This window comes from Rissa tridactyla, chromosome 1 (assembly GCF_028500815.1).
Source record: "Rissa tridactyla isolate bRisTri1 chromosome 1, bRisTri1.patW.cur.20221130, whole genome shotgun sequence".
NCBI classification, from domain to species: domain Eukaryota; kingdom Metazoa; phylum Chordata; class Aves; order Charadriiformes; family Laridae; genus Rissa; species Rissa tridactyla.
In genome coordinates, this window is record NC_071466.1 from 162877814 (window position 1) to 162883911 (window position 6098).

The following is a 6098-nucleotide window of genomic DNA, read 5'->3' on the forward strand; positions in this document are numbered from 1 at the left end:
CCACAGAGGCTGAGCTGATTTTTAAAGACTAGAAAGAATCTAGCTATAAGCAAGTATTCCAGTCCCCTGCTTTTTCCCAGAGGAGGAAGATTCCAAGGTGAGGCTCCAGGGTGGCTGCAGCTCACTGCTTCAGATGGCAGAATTTCACCTCCAAAATCTTCCTGGGGAATTGCTGCTCTAAAAAGAATTCCAGTTGCTCTCTCTCAAAGTAGTCCGTAAGGAAAAAGAAAAAAAGAAAAAGAAAAAACAAACCCACACCAAAAACCTTTTCAAAAGGAAGTTTCCACTCCAAGTGCTATCATATTTTACAGTTATTTCAGCTAAGTGTTTTAATCCATCTTATCACAGTGTCAAACCACTTTCAGAGTCCCAAGTGTTCCGACAGGGTGTAACGTCTTGGCAGGAAACCGCTCTTCCACCACAAGAAAGCAAACCCCAAAGAGCTTGGGAAGAAGTGAGAACAGCACACAACACACACACCGCTTCAAGCAAACAGATGGGCAAGCCAGCACACAAAACCCAAACACCACGCTATTCTTTACAACACCTCAATTTTCCAGGGCCTCGATGAGCGCAATCAATCACAAGCTCTAAAAGAGAGGAAAGCTTCTGCCCCCAGCCCTGTTCAATAACACATAGCAGCTTTGTTACGCAGATAGCTAGCAGCAGTTGTGTCCTAGGAAAGCTCTACTGTACAAAAGTGAAGTGCAATTTCTCTCTGAGGCTCTACTATTCTCCTGATTCTGCAGACAGCCCAACCTGTACGTTCACCACTGCTTTATAACCTTGTTTTCCTCAATTTTACCCTGAAAACCCTATGAAGACTAGTCACAGCAGCAGCCCTTCAGAATCAACAAGTCTGATTTGTAACTTCGTATTTTAGCTCAACCTGCAGTACTTTGAACGGTGCAACACCAGGCTCTTGAAGCAGCCAGGACCAAATAACAAACACCTCCTGAGGAATTCCTTGCTCCCACCAGCTATTACTGCAAGATCTCAAAGATATCCTTTGAGCTACTGAAAAATGAAACAGGCACTTCTGCTAGAAGAAGTAGGAGGCAAGAGCTCATCTCCATTGCTGCAAACATAAGCCAATTAAACATAGACCCAAAACAGGAGGGGAGGAGGGATGAAGGGCAAGTTCCATCACATGGAAATTAAAAGGCTGTTGACTTAAGTCAAAACGTCTAATGATTATTAGATGTTTTTGTTAACTCAGCAGTAGAACTAGACAGAGAAATGGATTGACATAACATTTTTAGGGTGGGGGGAAGGTGTTTTAAAAGTTATTTTCATTATGAGTTGGGAAAAAACGACAACCCATCCTTTCTTTATCTACGAGAAAAGAACCCTAATCCCACAACTGCAAACCTCAAAAGCTCATCTCCCAGCCTGCTACCAGCTAGCAGGCAAACAAGCTGACAGAGAACAAGGCGGATTTCTAGCTGGATTCTGTCAAATCGTTAGACACCAGCCAGCTCAGAATGCTTTCGTTATGCCAAACCAGCTAGTCACGCTGGACTTTATTTTCTGAACAGCTTATGCATGTCTAAGAACCTTCCCCTTCTAACTGCCACGTGTCCCAAGGAGACAGGCAAATAAAAGTACAAGAGATGCTGGAGTGACTGTGAGGCGTTCTTCCCCTTGCCCCACATTTCCAAAACACAACCCGTTCAGCACTCAGAACTGATTGTAGAGACCTGAGCAGAATACAAAGAAAAACATCTTCCCGCACCACTCAACTGTTTAGAAGTGCTCATTTCACTAGCAACGTTTTCCTGATCATTTTACATCAAAACTGAATCTCTCCTGCTCCGGATGCACAGGTAGCCACCTGCTGCATACATGCCACTTAAGGTTTACAGCACAACCATAACAACAATGGTATTAAGGACTTACAAACTGCTCCACTAAACCAGAGCAGATTCGAAGCCCATTTTCTTGAGGACAATGGTGAAAAAAAGCCTGAAGTAGGCCTTTGTGGAATACTTTCACCATAAGAAAAACTATCCCTAAAGCCCTATTGTTTAGTACTCAGCCAACATCCTATAAGCATGAGAGTTTATTTTTTTCCAAAAGCACCACACAAACTTTTAGTATTAGAAACCTGAATAACACGAACATTTCTAGAGAAATCTCTGGTCCCTTTTAGGGAGGGGCTAAGCTCTAAGACTCAAGGGTAACTTCCAGCAACACTAGTTCAATGGAACAGTTAACTATTGTGTTAAAAAAGCCGAGTCCTTGTTAGTGGGATGTATGCTTTATTGCATTTTCATCGATTGTTGTCTTTTTCTTGCAGGATAAGAAACAGACATTCCTATTCATCCTGTTAGCCTTTGCTCTATTATCGATCAATGCCTTCTATTTTTCTCTTCAAACGAGGCAAACAGTCTTCTCTCTGGGGAAGCCTAAGTCTTCAATAATTACTCCTGTTCAAGCTCCCTACGTGGCAAGAACTGTTTCAAACTTTCTATAAGGAGGAACCATCTTCAGTATTTCCTCTAGATTTCCCACTCCTCCTCCTCCCACTCTTGACAGCTTTGTGGTATTCCAGGCAGCTTTCATAGAGCTGTCCCTGAAACCACTCCAGCCCCTTTCCTGGATCACAATCCACCAGAGCCCAGTCACGCACGCGTTCTCCCAAAGCCCTCCTTCCACTACACATTGCAGCTGCCAAGACTGAATTAGCCCTCGTGGAGCGACTGAAATTTCAAGCCACCGTGAGCATCTGAACAAGACTGACCGTAACTCACCTGCGATAGAAAAGCACGAAGGCACAGCGACTGCCTCCTCACACACCTACCACATCAGCGCACACACACACGCGCGGTGCTTGGCAGTCCATCCAGCCCAGACCAGGGGAAGCACAGCAGCCACGACCCTGGCGCCCACCACCCTGCTGGGGTCTACTGTGCTCCCAGCCCGCCTGGGGGCAAACACCGATCCAATGCCACCAAGCAGCACGACAGCACCGGGGGGAAGGGGGTGCTGCATGGGGCAACGCGTGTGCATGCATGGGGAGATTGGGTGGGCTGCAGCTGGGTGATGTTGGGGGCGGGGGGGGGGGGAATTGCAGGAGCTGCATCAAGGAGTGGGGGGGGGATTGCGTAGGCTGCACCAGGGGGTTGGGGGGGATTGTGGGGGCTGCACTGGGAGCTTATGGGGAAGCACGGCGCGGGGGGAGGGTGAGAGGCGGGGGGAGGGAGAGGAGCGGTGTATGGAGGCCACGCAGGGAGAATATGCGTGGTGGCTGTGGGGGAAGAGGGGGGACTGTGGGGGTGCGTGGAGGGGGAATGGGGGGGGGCGCGGAGAGGGGATGGGGAGGGTGGGGGGGCGCGGAGAGGGGATGGGGGGGGCACACTAGGGGGACTGGGGAGGAGGGCTGAGGGGGCGGCACCGAGGAGGCCACGGGGCTGGGGGGGGGGCCGCACCGGGCGATCGTTGTGAGCTACGCTAGGGAACGAGAGGAGGAGGAGGAGGGAGGGAGGAGGAAGGAGAGGAAGAGCGGTGGCGGCGGCCACACCGGGGCGATGCGGGGGGGGGGGGGGGGTGTACGATGAGTTTGCGGGCGTCTCACCGGGCACCCGCGACCCCTCAGGCCCTCCCCGCGCCCACCGCAGCCGCCCCGGCTCGGCGGCCAGCCTGCCCCCGCCACGTCTTACCTCCCGGCGGACGGGCGGGACTCAGCTCGGCCCGTCAGAGTGAGGAGGGGTCGGGTCAGGCCCTGCCCCGCTGCCCCGCGGGCGCCGGCAGCGGCGCGGGGGCGCTGAGGGCCTCAGGAGCCCATGGCGACGCCGGGCCCAGCCCGGCCCTCCGCGCCTGCGCACGGCACGCCAGGCCACGCCCACTCCCCCGCGCCGCGCCGGGCGGGCGGGGCGGCGAGAGAACAGGGTGACGTAACCGCCCCCCTCTTAAAGGGGCCGCACTGCCCTCGGGAAGAGTTCCTTCCCCGGACAGGTTTGCGCCTCTACCTCAGGGATTTTTTTTCACCAAAAACTGCGAGGAAAGACACACGTATAGGTGTTGGAAAGCAAAGCCGTAGCTCCGTTCAAGCCAGAAAAAGGGATTTTCCACCTAAAAATAGAAAAAAAAACTCTAAAAAAAAAGACCCCAAACCAAGCGTTTAATACACAAGGAAAGCGCGGGAGGAGGTGACAACCTGTCAGAAAGTCTCGGTGAGGCTTCCCCTTGCTTCTTTAGAGGCGTGCTTGAGCTCTTCTTTTGCAAGAGATGGACCTGCTAACCCCCTGTCTCCCAAAATGGGGGTGCGCTTCCCTCCGCTCCCAAAAAAGAGCTTCCACCCAACAGCCAGGGACCTCTCCTGAAGCCACCCCGATGAAGGTTCCACTGCCTCCACCACGACCACGCGGGCAGTGGAGCAAAGGCACCACACAGAGATGAGTGTCACCTTCCACCTAGGCAACGCTCCTCTTCCTCACCGAAAACAAGATTTAGAAGGGAAAAAGTCCAGCTTCATTTTGATCCCTCCAAAATACACTCAAAATGGAGGCAGGACCAAGGCGGGATAGAGGCAACAGGACAATACTCCCATACCCCTGAACCACCTTCCTCTTCCTCTCCCTCCAACTCCTCTCATCTGAAGAGCTGGAAAGGAAGGAGCTTCTCTTCCTGCTCAGCTGGTAGAGAACAGGATCACCAAGATCCACCACTGATTTTTCAGAAACACCTGCTGGGAATAATTTTCAAGAGTTTTTACGTAGCCTGCAGGAAAGAGGCCTCTCGTCTGGATAATGCAGGGAAGCATAACCACAGGAGCAGTGATTTAGAAAAAAAAAAAAAATTAGTATTAAAATTTAGTAATTTATTGTCAGACACATCAGGCAACCAAAGGAGGAGAAACCCAAACAAACCACACCAGCACAGACACCAGAGCAGCAGGTGCCGCTTTACCACGAGCTCAGCACGTTTGCTGCTGATGGGTGCTTGGGGCTGCTGCTCTCACCCCTCTCCGTCCCCTTCCTCCGTGATTTGAGAAGAAAGCAAGCAAGAAAATACAAAATCCGGGGTCCACCTCTGTCGCGCTCAGTGCACACCCAAAGCCAGCGGCGTGGAGAGGTCCCATCCCACTCCTCCTGAAGGCCCGACGCACGGGACACTGGGGACTCGAATCCAGGAACCGAGAGATCCTGCATCGGATTTCACGTAGCTCTCACCCTTCCAAGGCTGCAACTGCAGAGAACAGCTCAGATTTATTTTTAGGCGCTCCGGCCCTGTGCCTTTTTTCCAGTAATTCTCATCAAACTCATTCCTGGAACTCGGGAACAGGTTCGGCTGCAAGACAGCGCTTCCTGCGCGATAAGCCGTCACTCCCAGCAAGGATGCCAGGGAAGGAAGAAATGACAGATGCTGGTGTCACTTTATCATTTTCTACTTTATTACTTCAAATTAACAACCACGATAAAGCTCAAAAAAGTCCAATATTTACACAGGAAAAAAGTACAAAATCCCCCCCAAAGTTCTTCAGGTTTTTTTTTGTTTTTTTTAAATTACAAAGTAATAAAAAGTTTTGCTCTTTAATTAAAAAAAAGAGAGAGACAGTAAAGAGGGGTAAATAAATTAGGAAAAAAATAGGGAGGAAAAATAAAGTGTTAAATAGAAAGGATAAAAACAAACAAAACAAAGACTAACCCCACCCTCCCCGCCCTGCCAACAACCCATCGGCTCCACACTAGTGACAGTGTGTCTGCTACAGGCCATAGGTCGCAGTGGTGATCATTGTGTTTCAAAGCCCCAAGTGCCACGAAGCAGCTTGAGTATTCCTAAATTATATTTTAAAAAACAAAACAAAACAAAACAGCTAAAGTTGGGGGGGGGAAGAGGGGGGGGGAGACGGGTGGGAGAGGGCAGGAAGGGATTGTGCATGTACGGTGGATCTTACTTGGGGTTGCATGAGGGAAGGAGAGAGAGCAAGAGCCGCCGCTCTGAAAGAACACCAAACTCCAGTTTCTGTGCGCCCCTCTCTTCTCCTCAAGTCCCACACTCTCTCCGCAGGAATTAAAACAAGTTTTAATTAAAAAAAAAAAATAAAAATAGAAAAACACGCACAGCCAGACGAAAAAAAGACCCCGCTGCAGGGA

The 6098-nt window shown here is 50.5% G+C and overlaps 1 protein-coding gene across 2 annotated transcripts in view; it reads right to left on the reverse strand.

Moving 5' to 3' along the window:
* Nucleotides 1–3824, reverse strand: part of TMEM184B (transmembrane protein 184B) — a 31265-nt gene extending 27441 nt beyond the window's left edge. Inside the window, exon 1 of one of the 2 annotated variants that reach the window (XM_054188474.1) lies at nt 3663–3824. The gene's annotated coding sequence lies outside the window, so the exon portion shown is untranslated. The remainder of the gene's footprint in view (nt 1–3662) is intronic. The other variant, XM_054188472.1, reaches the window with a different exon arrangement.
* Nucleotides 3825–6098: the final 2274 nt, after the last annotated feature.